The following is a 15,782-nucleotide window of genomic DNA, read 5'->3' as shown; positions in this document are numbered from 1 at the left end:
TTTCCCAATTTTGAAAACGCAATCCTCATTAACTGCAAGTATTTATTTTTTGCACCCCCTGTTTTGTCTATAATTTGGTCTTTTATATAACTCCAACCTAGTTACAATATTTATATATGTTAGTCAATTTGTTGAATAACATAGTTTAGAATCCGAGTGATACCATTTTTCTTAATCCCAAGAAGTAAGTACGGCTTGTGAAGTACTATTTTGACATATTTAATATCTTTCCTCACTCATCAGATTGAGCCCCGCATATGAATGAAGCACATGGTTTAAATATGACTCTGTAGGGTTGTCTATGAAGCTCTCTACTTATCTTAAAGGGGAACTGTCATTTACCTCTGTATTTAGCAAATATGTGTTTTGGAGGAATGAAAAATAAAATTAAATGCAGAAATACACACATCTGCCCTGGAAATGGGTGCCTCCATCTTGGCACCTTGTTGATAATCTTAATAAATGTTGCCCTTTTCTGTGTGAACATACTTAGCAGAGGAGGAACAACCGAAATATTTTTTTTTTTTCTTTACTTCTCTTCCAATGCAATATGTGCCCTGGCTGTGCCAGGACAGAGCTGGATTATGATGTAATTTGCTAGATCTTTTAATTTACATTTAGAAAAAATATAGCACCCATGATAAAAAAAAAAAAAAAAAAAAAAGAATTAAGACTAGTATACAAGTTATAGGTAATTTTCTATGTTTTAGTCAATGGAGTAACATACAGGGAAGTGATGTGTTCCCTTTCAAATTGTACGGAAACTAAAGAATGCTAATTCTATGTGTACATGCTGATTTTATTTAAAAAGGCATAGTATTGTAGTAATTTAACATGATAGTTCTGTATCATACATCCCTCGGGCTATCCCCCGCCATCCTTAGAAGATGGTTCTGTAGCCGCCATGCTGCTACATAAGCTGACAGCCTGTGTCCTTGATTAATGTTACTTTAAAGAAATTATTTTATACACCAAGAAACTCTGCCATTTTGAGATTCTCTGTAAAACACTTAATTTCACAGCATACCACATTTTTTCCAGAGCTGCTGTCGCTACACAGAGAGTATTTTAGAAAAATAATGACATTGAAGTATGAACTGAGAAAGCTTATTAGAAAGAGGTCGGGGTCAGCTGTGCTGTAAAAAGGACAGATTATCACAGTGACAAGCAATATAGAATTTTATATAATCAATCATCTGCTTGTACACATAATAATTCATCTTCATTTTCACTGACAGGTGACTGGAAAAAATGATATACATATGTTAATGTGATTTCTTTTGTTCTCAATCAATTGTTGCCTTGGCTTATGGGAGTGCCTTACTTCTAGTGATCCGAACCTTCCGTTTTGAACCTCCTTTGATTGTTGTCTTACTAGTGTTTGTTGGTTTTAGATCCAGAACTATTTCAGACAACAGCATCTGGACTATGATATTTAAGGTAATTAGGGATTTGGATGGCAATTTCAGCTGCATTAGGTAGAGAAGTAAACATCCCATAGACGGTAAAAAATGACCAACTCAGTACACAATCCTAAGACCTACAACCAGTGATGGCCAAAAAAGCCAACAGTCCCCATGTTTTTTCAAGATAAGGTCAGATTGTTCTGCAATGGGGACTTTTGGACTCTAAAAAAGTGCCCAGATTTTGTACGAGGATCTGTTGAAATTGCTATCAGGTCACCTTAAAAAAGTTAATCTAAGGGGAGGGGCGGAACCAGCGCCTGCACGAGCTGGACGCACATCGGAACAGCTCTGTGCACTAAACCTGAAAAACCGACAATTAGTGGATCCAGAACTGGCACAGAGCCCCCAAAGTACCTGCACGCTGCCCCAATTATGGGGAAGAAAACAAAGAAACTCAGAGCAGACTCGGGATCGGGCTCCCGCAATATCGGCGACTTCCTCCACACGGCACCGCGGCTAGGCACAGCCAAAATGGCGGCAGCTGAAGCCTACACACCAACATCATCGGATGATGACGGTGCCCCCGTCGACTTCTATCCGCCATCCAGGCCACACACAGGGCCACACACAGGGCCACCAACAGCTGCTGTGCTGACAGACTCTGCACCATTAACCAAGGCAGACATCAGGGCACTAATGGTCAAAATTAAAGCTATGTTCCATGGCCCCGATCCGGGAGGCGGTGGCCAAACTCACTGACAAAGTGAAGGCAGTGGAGGAGGACATGGAGGGCACCAAACTAGCTCAATCGGCCACTGACGCCGCCATAAGCGCCCTACAAAAACAATGTGCTGACCGGGGCAAATCGCCGCACTGGAGGACAGAGCTAGAGCCCGCAACCTCAGAATCCGGGGGATACCGGAAACAGTCGCCAGAGCGGAGCTCCCCCACTACTGCTGGAGGCTCATCGCCACACTGCTGCTGCCCAAACAGGCTAAGCAGGTAACGGTGGACTCCTGTTTTCACCTTCCCAAGGCTCCCAGCGCAGCCCGCGAGGCACCTAAAGACGTCCTGTTGAAATTGTCCCAAGACTCTGACCGCGGAGCAACCATGGCGGCGGTGGGAGGCTCCGCAACGGTGTCCTTTGAGGGGGCACAACTGATATTCTACCGGGACTTATCCAGACATACACTCGTCTGGCGGAGAACCCTCAAGCCAGTCACCCAGCTACTGCAAGAGCACGCAATCCCCTACCGGTTGGGCACATGTCGGATCCTGGTAGACAAAGCCGGCAAACAGCACAAGCTGACATCCCTACCAGAAGCACCAACATTCCTCCGGCTCCTGGGCATACCAGCAGAGAAGACGCCACAGATGGCCCACCCAACATGGACAGTCGAGGGCATCACTCCCTTCGTACCCAGGAGAGGGGGAGGTGAGCAACAAACCTCACCTACCTGAAGACTGCAACTACAGAGACCCACTGCATAGAGAACCTTACCCTAATGCAGGACTACACTGGCTCCATAAGCTACGAGATAAGCACACTGTTATGTTTTACCCCCCACACCCATTTTTTCACATTATGTGCAACGAAATACACCCGTTTCTCATCCACCTATAAGCCCTACGCTCATACGGCTCACACCCTAAACCTCATCCCAAGTTATAATCTACAAGCAGAGTAATGTTCAGTGGTAGTGTACTGGTGAAGCGCTATAAGATGTTGAATTTATAACAATCGTGTTTTTTCCTATTTACAATTGGTGAATAAACTTTGACATGTGAATATATGCATAAACAGTACCTTTTAGGTATATACAAAGGTGTCCTAAGATGGTAATCAGTACCTTAAAAAGAAACAAAATATACCAAACATAGTGTAAACTGTGACAAAAATAAAAATAGATTTGAATAAAGAGGGAAAATTCCCACTCACACTTTGAAGAGCTAATATTGTATAGCTCAATTTGATCGCCTGTGGGGTCCGTGAAGGCGACCCTATCCCTTCTTTTTGCTGGATATTGTTGTCTTTAAAACTCTGAAACGTTAAAACATATATATGGTGCAGTACCGTATGGTTCCTAATGTGTGTGAAAAAGAACAGATTTGTACTCACAGACACAGAGCCATCCACATCGGCTCTGATCACGGGTGTATGTGGTTAAGGACCACACACCTTCTTTGAGAGCAGGAACAATGCCACCAGTGTTTATAGAAATATAAGTATATTTATTACATAAAACTATTTATAACAATAAAAAAACTATATATAGCAATATAAAAACACTGTGTGGGCATAAAAAAGTCCAAATAAATAAAGACCGGTATTCTCCAAGTTCCAGGACGCGTTTCGCTTCAACAGCTTCTTCAACTGGATAAAAAAGAGACTTTTTTATCCAGTTGAAGAAGCTGTTGAAGCGAAACGCGTCCTGGAACTTGGAGAATACCGGTCTTTATTTATTTGGACTTTTTTATGCCCACACAGTGTTTTTATATTGCTATATATAGTTTTTTTATTGTTATAAATAGTTTTATGTAATAAATATACTTATATTTCTATAAACACTGGTGGCATTGTTCCTGCTCTCAAAGAAGGTGTGTGGTCCTTAACCACATACACCCGTGATCAGAGCCGATGTGGATGGCTCTGTGTCTGTGAGTACAAATCTGTTCTTTTTCACACACATTAGGAACCATACGGTACTGCACCATATATATGTTTTAACGTTTCAGAGTTTTAAAGACAACAATATCCAGCAAAAAGAAGGGATAGGGTCGCCTTCACGGACCCCACAGGCGATCAAATTGAGCTATACAATATTAGCTCTTCAAAGTGTGAGTGGGAATTTTCCCTCTTTATTCAAATCTATTTTTATTTTTGTCACAGTTTACACTATGTTTGGTATATTTTGTTTCTTTTTAAGGTACTGATTACCATCTTAGGACACCTTTGTATATACCTAAAAGGTACTGTTTATGCATATATTCACATGTCAAAGTTTATTCACCAATTGTAAATAGGAAAAAACACGATTGTTATAAATTCAACATCTTATAGCGCTTCACCAGTACACTACCACTGAACTCACTCTTAAAGATAAGAACTTGGTGTTAAAGCTGCTTATACGTTATTCACTTTTTGCAAAATAGCGCTAGTACTACCCTGTTTTGTAAGCAGAGTAATGTTGCCTGCAGAGGCTAACCAGCTAACCACCCCTCCCCACCAAATGCCTTAGCAAAGCAAGAAGCCCATAGCGATACACTGATAAGGGCAATAAGGCGCTACAAGAGCCCATGCTAGCTCCCCTCATGACAGCAAACCGACCTAACACACACTGCCCAAACAGAGGGAACCCCAGGCACCATAATTTTTTTTTAAAAAAAAGTGAACTACTACTATGAAACCCCCAGTTCTTGATAACGAACTTGCCACTAATGTATACCTGTAAGTTTCATATGTCTTGTTATCGTTTGGCGAATACTCGCAAATATGAAGAATAAAAAATAAATTAAAAAAATGTTAATCTAGTTATGTAAGTCTGCTGTTTCTTTTAACCATGGCAGTCATATTTACTTTACAAATAAGCAATTAATAATTTTAGTATACAGTTTGAGATTACAAAAGTTCTTAATTTTGTCTGATTGGATATTTCCCCATCACAGCCCAGTAAGCTGTTGGGTGTTAAAAAGAGGTAGGAAGATCATTGACCTTGATGCGATATTGCTTTGGTTCCTGTGTTTTAGAAACTCCAATACCATACATCTCAGAAAAACAGAAAGTCACAGATTTTAGGGAGAGGAAAAATGTCACCAGCTGAGTAGAAATCACAGAAGGATTTTTGTGCACATTACCTCTTGACTAAAGGGTGTATATAAAATAAACTGGGTGTTTCATTGGTTTCTGAGGAGGTGAGATGCATGGTATGGGGCATGCCTGAGAAAATAGGTGGACGATATTGGGGCTCCTTCCAGTCATTTCAGTGCATCTAGAGAGGAATCTTGGAGTTTTAGTAGTGGCTAAGAGTAAGATGGGTGTTTGCTGGATTGGGCACAGTGCAGTGCAGTCAGGTGAACGAGGAAGGGGTTGTGGGCAGCTCTGGGTTAATGGTGTGCCAGGCGGGTGGGGGCTCCATTGATGACAACTTGCAGCTTTACTGGCTTTGGTGAACTAGGGGAACTAGAGAGCTGCCTATGATGCAATCCGAGAGAAGGACTTCCAGTACTGGGGTTCCAGTTTTGTGAAATAAGCATATGCATCCCTAATCTCTCCTCAAAATTATCTTCCATGTGTTACACAGTTCTGAGTGAAATTTGCGAAGATGGAGGTAATAGATATAGCTAGTTAGGTGCCTTAGCTATGCTTAAAATCATGAATGATTGAACTAGTTCCTGGACAGTAACTCTCCATATTGAATGGTTGACATGGATTAGCTGTCATAGTTGATTATAGTTAGCTACACAGGAAGCTCTGCTAAAATACCTTAAATCTTTAAACCTAATGAATGAATACTTTCCCCATCCCTGTGCTATGTTTGGTGTATAAGTAACATGTAGGCCTTACAAAGGCTTTGCTTCTGCTCCTTTTATCGGATTTTGTTTTTAAGATGTGCAGATATGCAAATATAGGTTTTATTGTCATTAACACAGAGTTGGCATGTCCTGATGTAATATCCTTATTGTTTTCATGTGATCTCCATATTTTTCTAGTGCACACTTCGTAAAAATGAATAAACAAGTTAGAAAGATTTATAGCCACAATTAATCTATATACAATATTGACTTTTCTCCTGTAACCATTTCTCGGAATTTACCATTAAGGATAACTTATTTAATCTGCTATGGTAATTTCTGTTAACTCTTATCTTTTCAATTGCAAATCATGACATGACACCTAAATTACAGAATTGGCTTAATAAATGTTTTTATTCAAGGCCAAACTGGGCCTTTAATCATCACTTGCCAAAGAGTGGCAGTTACCAAGTGAAAGAGTGCTCTCTGATCTTGATGTGTTGTAGTGGGGTTTGTTTGATCATACTTGAAATTTCAGTGTCAGCAGAAGGACTTGTAGTGGTCCTAGTGTTTGGAGCATGGGTGCTTCTAGGTGGATCTTGTGGGCTGAAGCCGCATATGCGGGGTTCTTTAACCCGCATCTCTACAGTTGGAGGGGGCCGGGGAATATTAGTTAGATAGCGTGGTGGGATCACATTGAATACCTGTTGGAGAAGACCTGGAGGATATTAGTTAGAGAGCGTGGTGGGATCACATTGAATACCTGTTGGAAGGGACCTGGGATCACATTGAATATCTGTTGGAGAAGACCTGGAGGATATTAGTTAGATAGAGTGGTGGGATCACATTGAATACCTGTTGGAGGGGACCTGGGGGATATTAGTGAGATAGCGTGGTGGGATCACATTGAATACCTGTTGGAGGGGACCTGGGGGATATTAGTGAGATAGCGTGGTGGGATCACATTGAATACCTGTTAGAGGGGACCTGTGTGATCTTAGTTAGATAGCGTGGTGGGATCACATTGAATACCTGTTGGAGGGGACCTGGGGGATATTAGTTAGAGAGCGTGGTGGGATCACATTGAATACCTGTGGGAGGGGACCTGGGATCACATTGAATATCTGTTGGAGGGGACCTGGGGGATATTAGTTAGATAGCGTGGTGGGATCACATTGAATACCTCTTAGAGGGGACCTGTGAGATCTTAGTTAGATAGCATGGTGGGATCACATTGAATACCTGCTGGAGGGGACCTGGGGGATATTAGTTAGAGAGCGTGGTGGGATCACATTGAATACCTGTGGGAGGGGACCTGGGGGATATTAGTTAGAGAGTGTGGTGGGATCACATTGAATACCTGTGGGAGGGGACCTGGGGGATATTAGTTAGATAGCGTGGTGGGATCACATTGAATACCTGTTGGAGGGGACCTAGGGGATATTAGTTAGAGAGCGTGGTGGGATCACATTGAATACCTGTTGGAGGGGACCTGGGAGATATTAGTTAGATAGCGTGGTGGGTTCACATTAAATACCTGTTGGAGGGGACCTGGGGGATATTAGTTAGATAGTGTGGTGGGATCACATTGAAACCTGTTGGATGGGGACCTGGGGGATATTAGTTAGATAGCGTGGTGTGATCACATTGAATACCTGGCTGTGTAGCATATGCTTGTTTCTGGCTATGCTTTCATTGAGATAATTAGAGCATTAGTAGAATGCTATTCATGGGTAGAGAGGAGGGGACGATAAAAGGCTGGGCAGCGTCATGACATACCTCTTCCTCTCTGTTAGTGTAGGTAGTCATCAAGCTTTTGTTTGTGCTCAAGCCCACAGATGTTTCTGGAACTTCGCACTGCCCAGGGTTTTTTATTGGGATGTTGGCCAGTTTGATTGAACGGAAGATCTTTTGCTGCGTCAAAGACTGAAATTACATAGCAATTTTAACACTGATGTTGATCTGAGAATTGTTCTTCTATGCCTAGAGAAAAACATGTATTTCTTCCCCCTAGAATCTAACAATTGTAATGATAGCTAGATGGAAATAGACATAGATACCGGTAGGTACATAATGAAGTTCTAGGTTCCGTTTTTTTATTTTTTTTTAACAACGCCATTAAATCTGTGCACTTCCAGTCTTGTGACACAGAGACATGTCCTTGAAATGTATTTTAAGGTTAATTACTGATCTAGACATCTCATTTATCATAATTTTGGTAGCCTTAATCTGATGGGGCTTTTAAAATCATGCATACATTCTATTTTTATATCATATGACAGATTATCAGCGATAATGCACAGTTTGTTAATTTTTAATCGCCAGTGTTGGTGTGTTAGTGTAATGTATAACAGATTATCAGAGATAGCTTGCCCATTATATAATAGATGATCAGAAATAGTATGTACAGTATGTTAGCATATAACATGATGGACTATCACTTACAGTGTATACAGGCACTCCTCACTTACCGACTGGGTTCCGTTCTTACGTCTTGGTTGACAAGTTGGTCAGTAAGTGAGGATGCGCTATAGACAAGCGCAGCAGAGCAGGTAATCCCTCAAATCTGCTCATGGGTGGGGGGCAATAGGTCTCCCCATTGTCCTTAATGGCCCCCACCCTAGTTATTTGCAGAATTTTTATTGGGGGGGGCTTTTTTCCAGCTGTTTAGTAGACATGCCCATACGTGCGGCATAGCAAGTAGGGGCAGAAGGGATATGTTAAACTCCCTTATTTACTAATACTAAGTGATCTTTACTTAGTAAAGTTGGCTGAACGACCAATTTTGGTCTTTCAGCCTTTTAGTCGATGGCTCACTAATACCATGGGAAAATGCAGGCGCGGTACGAATTGGATTGGTATTTCATTCCTTCAAATTAAAATTCAAACCGAACAAAATGCACAAATTTCGTCCTAACACAAATGGACAAATTGTATTCATTCTGTTAGGACGGAATTCTGTAGTCCCTACTTTGTCTTATGTTTTAAGGAAAACTAGATCAGATAGAAAGGAAAGAAGAACAGATCATGAGAAAGGAAGAGAAGAGGAATCAATGGGAGAACGGTAAATTCGGCATGACAGTGCTGCTTTAAAGAAACATTACTGGGAGTATTATTGCTGTGGAGTGCTCATGTAAATTCAGAAATACAAAGAATACAAAAGAGGCACACTAGGATAGAAAAGATGGACAGAGAGATTTGGGCCCCAAATAATGACTGTCCCTCATAAATAGGGACACTTGGTAGGTATAGGAATGATAGATTATCAGTGATAGTGACTACACTATGTTAGTGTATGATAGATTATCAGTGATAGTGACTACACTATGTTAGTGTATGATAGATTATCAGTGTTAGTGAATACACTATGTTAGTATATGATAGATTATCAGTGATAGTGAATACAGTGTGTTCGTATATATTATACCAGTTTAGAATGTTGAGATTGGTGATGACAAACATACTGTTCCAGGCCAATGAAGATAAATTGACACATGGCTACCTTAATGAGGCAGGAAACCTATTGATGGTTTTCAAGGATCATTGAAGAAAATCATGATATGCTTCACTGCCTGTGCTTTTTAAATTGCATTCAGTCTAACCATGAGGGAAGCTGCTGCGTAACTGTGCTTCTGCTGGCAGTATGGATCCAGTCAATGAGCTAGGTCACTGAGGCCTAGTGAGAGCACGTATACTACCCAAACACAATCCGTATGATGATCCGTTCCACAGCTAGCCCAGGCAGTACCATATCACTTAGGATGTCAAAATGTGGCAGGTCTGGACCCGATTTTGCATTTCTCTCACTAATGTCTCGTGGTATTGTGGAAATAATAGAACTGTTGGAAATAATTACTTATAATTGATTTTAGATTAAATAATAATCTTCACTTAGACTGTTCCTTTAAGCTGGTAAGGCTCCTGGTGTTTGGTTCTGCAGTGCTGCGGCATCAATAGCTCATCAGAAAGGCAGAGAGAGAGTGTGTATTGACACAGCAAACGTGTACCTACCTCTCTTTATATATTATACAGATTTATATGGTTTTACATGGTAAACGTATGCTTTAATGCTACACTAGTAAGTAGATAAAAATAACAGGAAACAAATATGAGTAACTCCTAAAATATAAAATGTATGTGGTATTTGTATATTAATCACAAAAATGTATGAGGTGTACATTTTACTTTTAAATGCTTAGTAGCACAGGCAAAAGAAGCCATAGAATTATTTGATGATCATGAAAAACATGTCAAAAGTTGGTATAGGTGCGATGTGGATGAGGCCCAAAGACAACAAGGTAAGATAACAAATCCATTGCACTCTTTTTTTAAGACTGAAAAAAAAAAAATAAGATTAAAGACGTTACTCCAAGCACTATGAGCACTTCAGTGATTTTAAATTGTCATGGTGCCTGTAGTCGCTGCACATACGGAGATTACTCTCTCTGCTGCCAGAGGCGTGACTCTAGCTTCAGCAAGCTCATTGGGGCGTCCCGGAACTAGAGTTAAATAGATATTTAAATGCACAGAATTACTATCATTGGCTGAGAGTGGTCAGCTGACACTCAGCCAATGAATGTCTGGCTCTACAGTTTTGCAAATCAAAGCCGTGGAAGAGGCCCGCTGGCCGTAAGGTCCATGTAAGAGGGCAAATCATAACAAAATGGTTTGCCCCATTTGCCACGAAACAAGAACAGGGTGCTCCTAGCATCATAACAACTACAGCGGGCTGCCAGAATTGGAAGACACCAGAGTGATCCAAATCCACATTTCACAAGTTATTTTACTGCCAGTATTGCTGCCAAAGTCAAAAAACATTATTAACTTATAACAAGGAATAACTTGTTAAATAGGATGATATCCGCAGGTTACCAACAAATAAAACTGGTGCTTTTGCAAGCTTTTTGATTGCATCATAGATTGAATGTCACGGACTGCCATGTGCATTGATGATGCAAATAGGTGACAATTGTGTTATTATCTATAGACTGTAAGCTCGTTTGAGCAGGGTCCTCTTCAACTTATCGTTTGTATAAGTTTTCTTGTAATTGTCCTATTTATAGTTAAATCCCCCCCTCTAATAATACTGTAAAGTGCTACGGAATCTGTTGGCGCTATATAAATGGCAATAATAATAATAACATATAAATAATCAGACATCAAAGATACGGCAAGATAAAATGCATAGGGGGATTTATCAACATTTTGTTTGAAGTTGTAAATTATGCCATTTTTCACATGAATTCCCATGGGAATCCTCCTCAATTTCAGTTAAAATAAATAACAACCATGATTTAATTAATGTGCGTCTCCCTCAATGTGGGCAACAGCTAGCCAACAAATGTAAAAGATTTTTAGCATACCTCCTAACATTGCCAATAGATAGAGACATTTAAATTTTTACAGGGCCCCCAGGGTCAGGGCAGTATTGAGAAATTTTAGGTGATTTACCTATAACAATTTATGGAACTAAAATGTAATTTAGAACAAGAACCATGTATCTTATTTACACAGACAGATTCCTAAACACATTTATTGCAGTTTAAAGACACATTATTGATAGTATAGTGATAGAGCTCTGTTAAACACTCTTAGACACATCAACAATACAGAGGTTCTACAAGAGAAAGGCAGAGTGAATTAGGCGCACGGTAGGGACTGTTCCTCCTAAATAGGGACTCTTGGGAGGTATATTTTAGATGTAAAAGAATGCAGTCAAAATGAGTTTATTTACATTATGTTGCAGGAGCCAAGGTTAATTCTTCAGAAAATCTGCCATGCTATTTTAATCAGTAGGGTGGTAAAGAATGGGCAAATAAATCCCTTGAGACAATCTCCAATATTTCTCCCTTTCACAAAGTTTTCTATTGTAGCATGCATTCTTTAGTAAATAACTACCGTATTTATCGGCGTATAACACGCACAGGCGTATAACACGCACCTCATTTTTAGAAAGAAATTCCAGGAAATTCCCCCCCTCATCCCATAGTGTCCCCCCCTTTCCATAGTATTCTCCCCCCTTTCCATAGTATTCTCCCCCCTTTCCATAGTATTCCCCCCTCCTCCCATAGTATTCCCCCCCTCCTCCCATAGTATTCTCCCCCCCTCCCCTCCCATAGTATTCTCCCCCCCTCCCCTCCCATAGTATTCTCCCCCCCTCCCCTCCCATAGTATTCTCCCCCCCTCCCCTCCCATAGTATTCTCCCCCATCCCCTCCCATAGTATTCTCCCCCCCTCCCCTCCCATAGTATTCTCCCCCCCTCCCCTCCCATAGTATTCTCCCCCCCTCCCCTCCCATAGTATTCTCCCCCCCTCCCCTCCCATAGTATTCTCCCCCCCTCCCCTCCCATAGTATTCTCCCCCCTCCCCTCCCATAGTATTTCCCCCCCCTCCCCTCCCATAGTGTACTTTCCTCCCCCTCCCCTCCCATAGTGTACTTTCCTCCCCCTCCCCTCCCATAGTGTACTTCCCCCCCTCCCCTCCCATAGTGTACTTTCCTCCCCCTCCCCTCCCCTCCCATAGTGTACTTTCCTCCCCCTCCCCTCCCATAGTGTACTTTCCTCCCCCTCCCCTCCCCTCCCATAGTGTACTTTCCTCCCCCTCCCCTCCCCTCCCATAGTGTACTTTCCTCCCCTCCCATAATTACTTACCTGTCCTGAAGCGTGGGCCGGCTTCACAGCGCGCACCGCGGTACAGGAACTTTAATTTAAGGTTCCGGTTTCCGGCGGGACTGAAAGGAAGTGTGCACAATAGTGTGCACACTTCCTTTCAGTCCCGCCGGAAACCGGAACCTTAAATTAAAGTTCCTGTACCGCGGTGCGCGCTGTGAAGCCGGCCCACGCTTCAGGACAGGTAAGTAATTATGGGATATCGGCGTATAACACGCACCCACGATTTTCCCCCTATTTTCAGGGGGAAAAAGTGCGTGTTATACGCCGATAAATACGGTAATTGTAAAAGGGAGCTGGCACATTTATCTCAACACTGCAAAGGAATACAACAGATTGGAATTGACCCCGATTTCTAACACATAATGTATATAAAATGCAAAATAAATAAATGTTTTATAACTTTCATCATTCCAACTCAAAAACATAGCCCGCATCCGCCTCTTTCTTACGCAAGATGCTACCAAGGAGCTTGTCCATGCTCTAGTAATTTCCCGCATGGATTACTGTAACCCTCTCCTGATTGGTCTCCCCAAAAGCCGTATTGCCCCGCTACAGTCTGTAATGAATGCTGCAGCTAGACTGATTTTCCTATCCAGTCGGTCCTCTCACACCTCGCCCCTCTGCCAGTCCTTACATTGGCTCCCTGTATCCTATAGGAGTCAATTCAAAGTGCTAACCCATACATTTAAAGCACTGAACAATTCCAGCCCCTCTTATATCTCTTCACTGATCCAGAGGTATGCCCCTCCTCGTACCCTCCGCTCTGCCCGCGACCACCTCCTGACCGCTGCTCGCACCCGTACGGCCAACTCGCGCTTGCAGGACCTCTCACGGGCGGCTCCTCTCCTTTGGAATAACTTGCCTACTGCCATCAGACTCTCCCCTAGTCTTCAATCATTTAAGAAGGGCCTTAAAACCCATCTCTTCAGAAAAGCGTATGGCCTCCCAGAGTAATCTCTCCCTTACATACCTGTCTCTTGCTCTCCTATGGGATAGTGCTTTGCTCTCTCCTCCAGCTCTGCTTCACTCCTACTTGATATTTCCTATCCTAATGTCTCTAATACCCCACCTCCTATAGACTGTAAGCTCATTTGAGCAGGGTCCTCTTCAACCTATTATTCCTGTAAGTTTTCTTGTAATTGTCTTATTTATTGTTACATCCCCCCTCTCAAAATATTGTAAAGCGCTACGGAATCTGTTGGCGCTATATAAATGGCAATAATAATAATAATCATTGCAGTTCCTCCATTTGTAGCAATCTTTAGGATTTTCATCTCCCCAAAGTTAATTTAACCAGATGAATAAGTGATTGAAAACTCTTAGCCAGCCTTAGTCTTTGCGTTGTCTTAATAGGGATTAAAAGAAACGTAGCTCACTACTTGTCAGCCATTTCATTCATGAAAAAAACATGAATGAAACTGCCACAAAGCTAATAGAAACCACACATAAATTCCATCACCCATATAACCACCTCCATTCACAGAATGCATGCCTACGAGGGCATCTTTGGGACGACATCTGCCCCCATTCTGCCATGGTCCTTCTGTACCACCATGGGAAGATAAAGTTGCATGGGTATAGTGCCCCTGGACCCTCTATAACTGCGGCCACAATTACAACGTACACAGCTGTATTGTTTAGCCACAAATATAATTATAATAATAAAACTAATAGTAATTATTGTCAGAATTCATGACAAGCAATACATTTTGTACAAAAGAAGATGGCATTCTTTCACAGATTCCTTTCTGTTATGTGTATACACTACATGCTGACAAAAACGAAAGAAATGTTTTGAAATATCCCCAAATCGGAGATTCTTCTAATTTGTCGTGGAAGTAGAGAAGAAAGCTCTGTTTTTTCCAGGCTCTCATACCACCTGTCAGGCTGCGTTGTTTTGTTGTGTAATACTTGTATATGAAGGTCAGGCCATGTTGCAGTGCCGTGTTTGTCACAGGTATGTGAAGGTCACTGTGAGAGCAGGTGGGAGGTTATACAGGTAATATTTCGGCTACAGTGGGTGGTGCTGGCTTGTTACTGCTGGCAGATCCTGTCAACGCCTTGCTTTACCTGCCATGGATTTTTTTTACTAGTTCCTGTACACACACCCCTTACTTATCTTCACTTTGGGAGATTTCTTTTGATAATACACACCTCTATGCCGGAGGCTGTGAGAGGTTATTATCTAGATATAATTAAAGAGAAATTGCTTTCTTGCACCACATTTTGTAATTGTGATGATAAATTCATTGGAAACTAAACAATTATCTTGTTTTCCTTTTTTTTCTTTTTTACAGCCCCTAGATTGGTCCTGTGGAGTGCAGGAGATGTGAGTACTTATTCTGTTATTGTGGCTATTTATTTATAAAACACTAACATAATGTTGTCCAATAGTGAGCTGCAGCATACATAAATAATCGTGGCTTGTAAGCGAAATCTCTTAAGAACCACTGTTTATTCACGCTGTTAACATACTTTGCTCCCTAAAAACCCTACGCCAGTATGTCATGTCTTGCTTACCTATCATTTGCAGTTCTGTACAGTCCTGTCAACATTAAATAAGTGGGACCTTCCATTGTAATATAATATTGATATAAAAACACTACAACACATTGCAGTAGTTATGGTGCTATTGCTCGGACTGCCCTGGCGCCCTCCTAGAGTAGTCAAACTACGTAACCCCTTAAGGACCAAACTTCTGGAATAAAAGGGAATCATGACATGTCAGACATGCCATGTGTCCTTAAGGGGTTAAGAATGGATTAAAAGGGATTAATATACTACTGGGCCCTGTGCAGGTTACCAGTTTGGGGACCGCTCCATTCATTCTTCACATAGGGATGGTTTATGGGGCTAAGCAAATACATGGTTCCAGTGCCCCTGTCTAACCCCTGTGCCGCTGTCTAACCGCCTAAGGTCGCCTTATGGTTAATCCTGCTCTAATCCAGCTGAGCACGCACTTCCGTCTCTCTGCTGCTTGAAGCCCCTGCCACTGAGGTAAGCTCTGCCATGCAAGGCTGGATGCATGAGATCGCTTAGCTGATGTTTTGCATTTATTAAATCCAGCTGTGCATAGTAGGGTTTAGGGTTTGGCGCTAACTAAAGGTTCCATGCAGCAGCTTGTGCCAGGGTAGTGTAGCTTGCTCTAGTGGTTGCTTTGAGTGTTACTGTAAAGGCTGATCTGATCCTTAAG

General features: G+C 41.8%; 2 protein-coding genes across 8 annotated transcripts in view; one reads left to right on the top strand and one right to left on the bottom strand.

Annotated features, from left to right (window-relative positions):
* The window catches only part of SGK2 (serum/glucocorticoid regulated kinase 2), a 538,190-nt gene that overhangs the window by 352,476 nt on the left and 169,932 nt on the right, over positions 1 to 15,782 (bottom strand). The window lies entirely within an intron of this gene.
* Positions 1 to 15,782, top strand: part of EPB41L1 (erythrocyte membrane protein band 4.1 like 1) — a 182,480-nt gene that overhangs the window by 42,094 nt on the left and 124,604 nt on the right. For 5 of the 7 annotated variants that reach the window (XM_063455686.1, XM_063455683.1, XM_063455687.1 and 2 more), the window contains exon 2: positions 14,887 to 14,918. The exons of 1 other annotated variant lie outside the window; for it this stretch is intronic. The gene's annotated coding sequence lies outside the window, so the exon portion shown is untranslated. Of the gene's footprint in view, positions 1 to 14,720; positions 14,767 to 14,886; positions 14,919 to 15,782 lie in introns of those variants that run through there. One more of the 7 variants, XM_063455684.1, reaches the window with a different exon arrangement.

The sequence above is a fragment of the Pelobates fuscus genome, chromosome 5 (genome assembly GCF_036172605.1).
Source record: "Pelobates fuscus isolate aPelFus1 chromosome 5, aPelFus1.pri, whole genome shotgun sequence".
In the NCBI taxonomy this organism is placed as follows: Eukaryota; Metazoa; Chordata; class Amphibia; order Anura; family Pelobatidae; genus Pelobates; species Pelobates fuscus.
The sequence above is the reverse complement of the archived record's forward strand: the minus strand, read 5'-3'. Positions and strand labels throughout refer to the sequence as shown.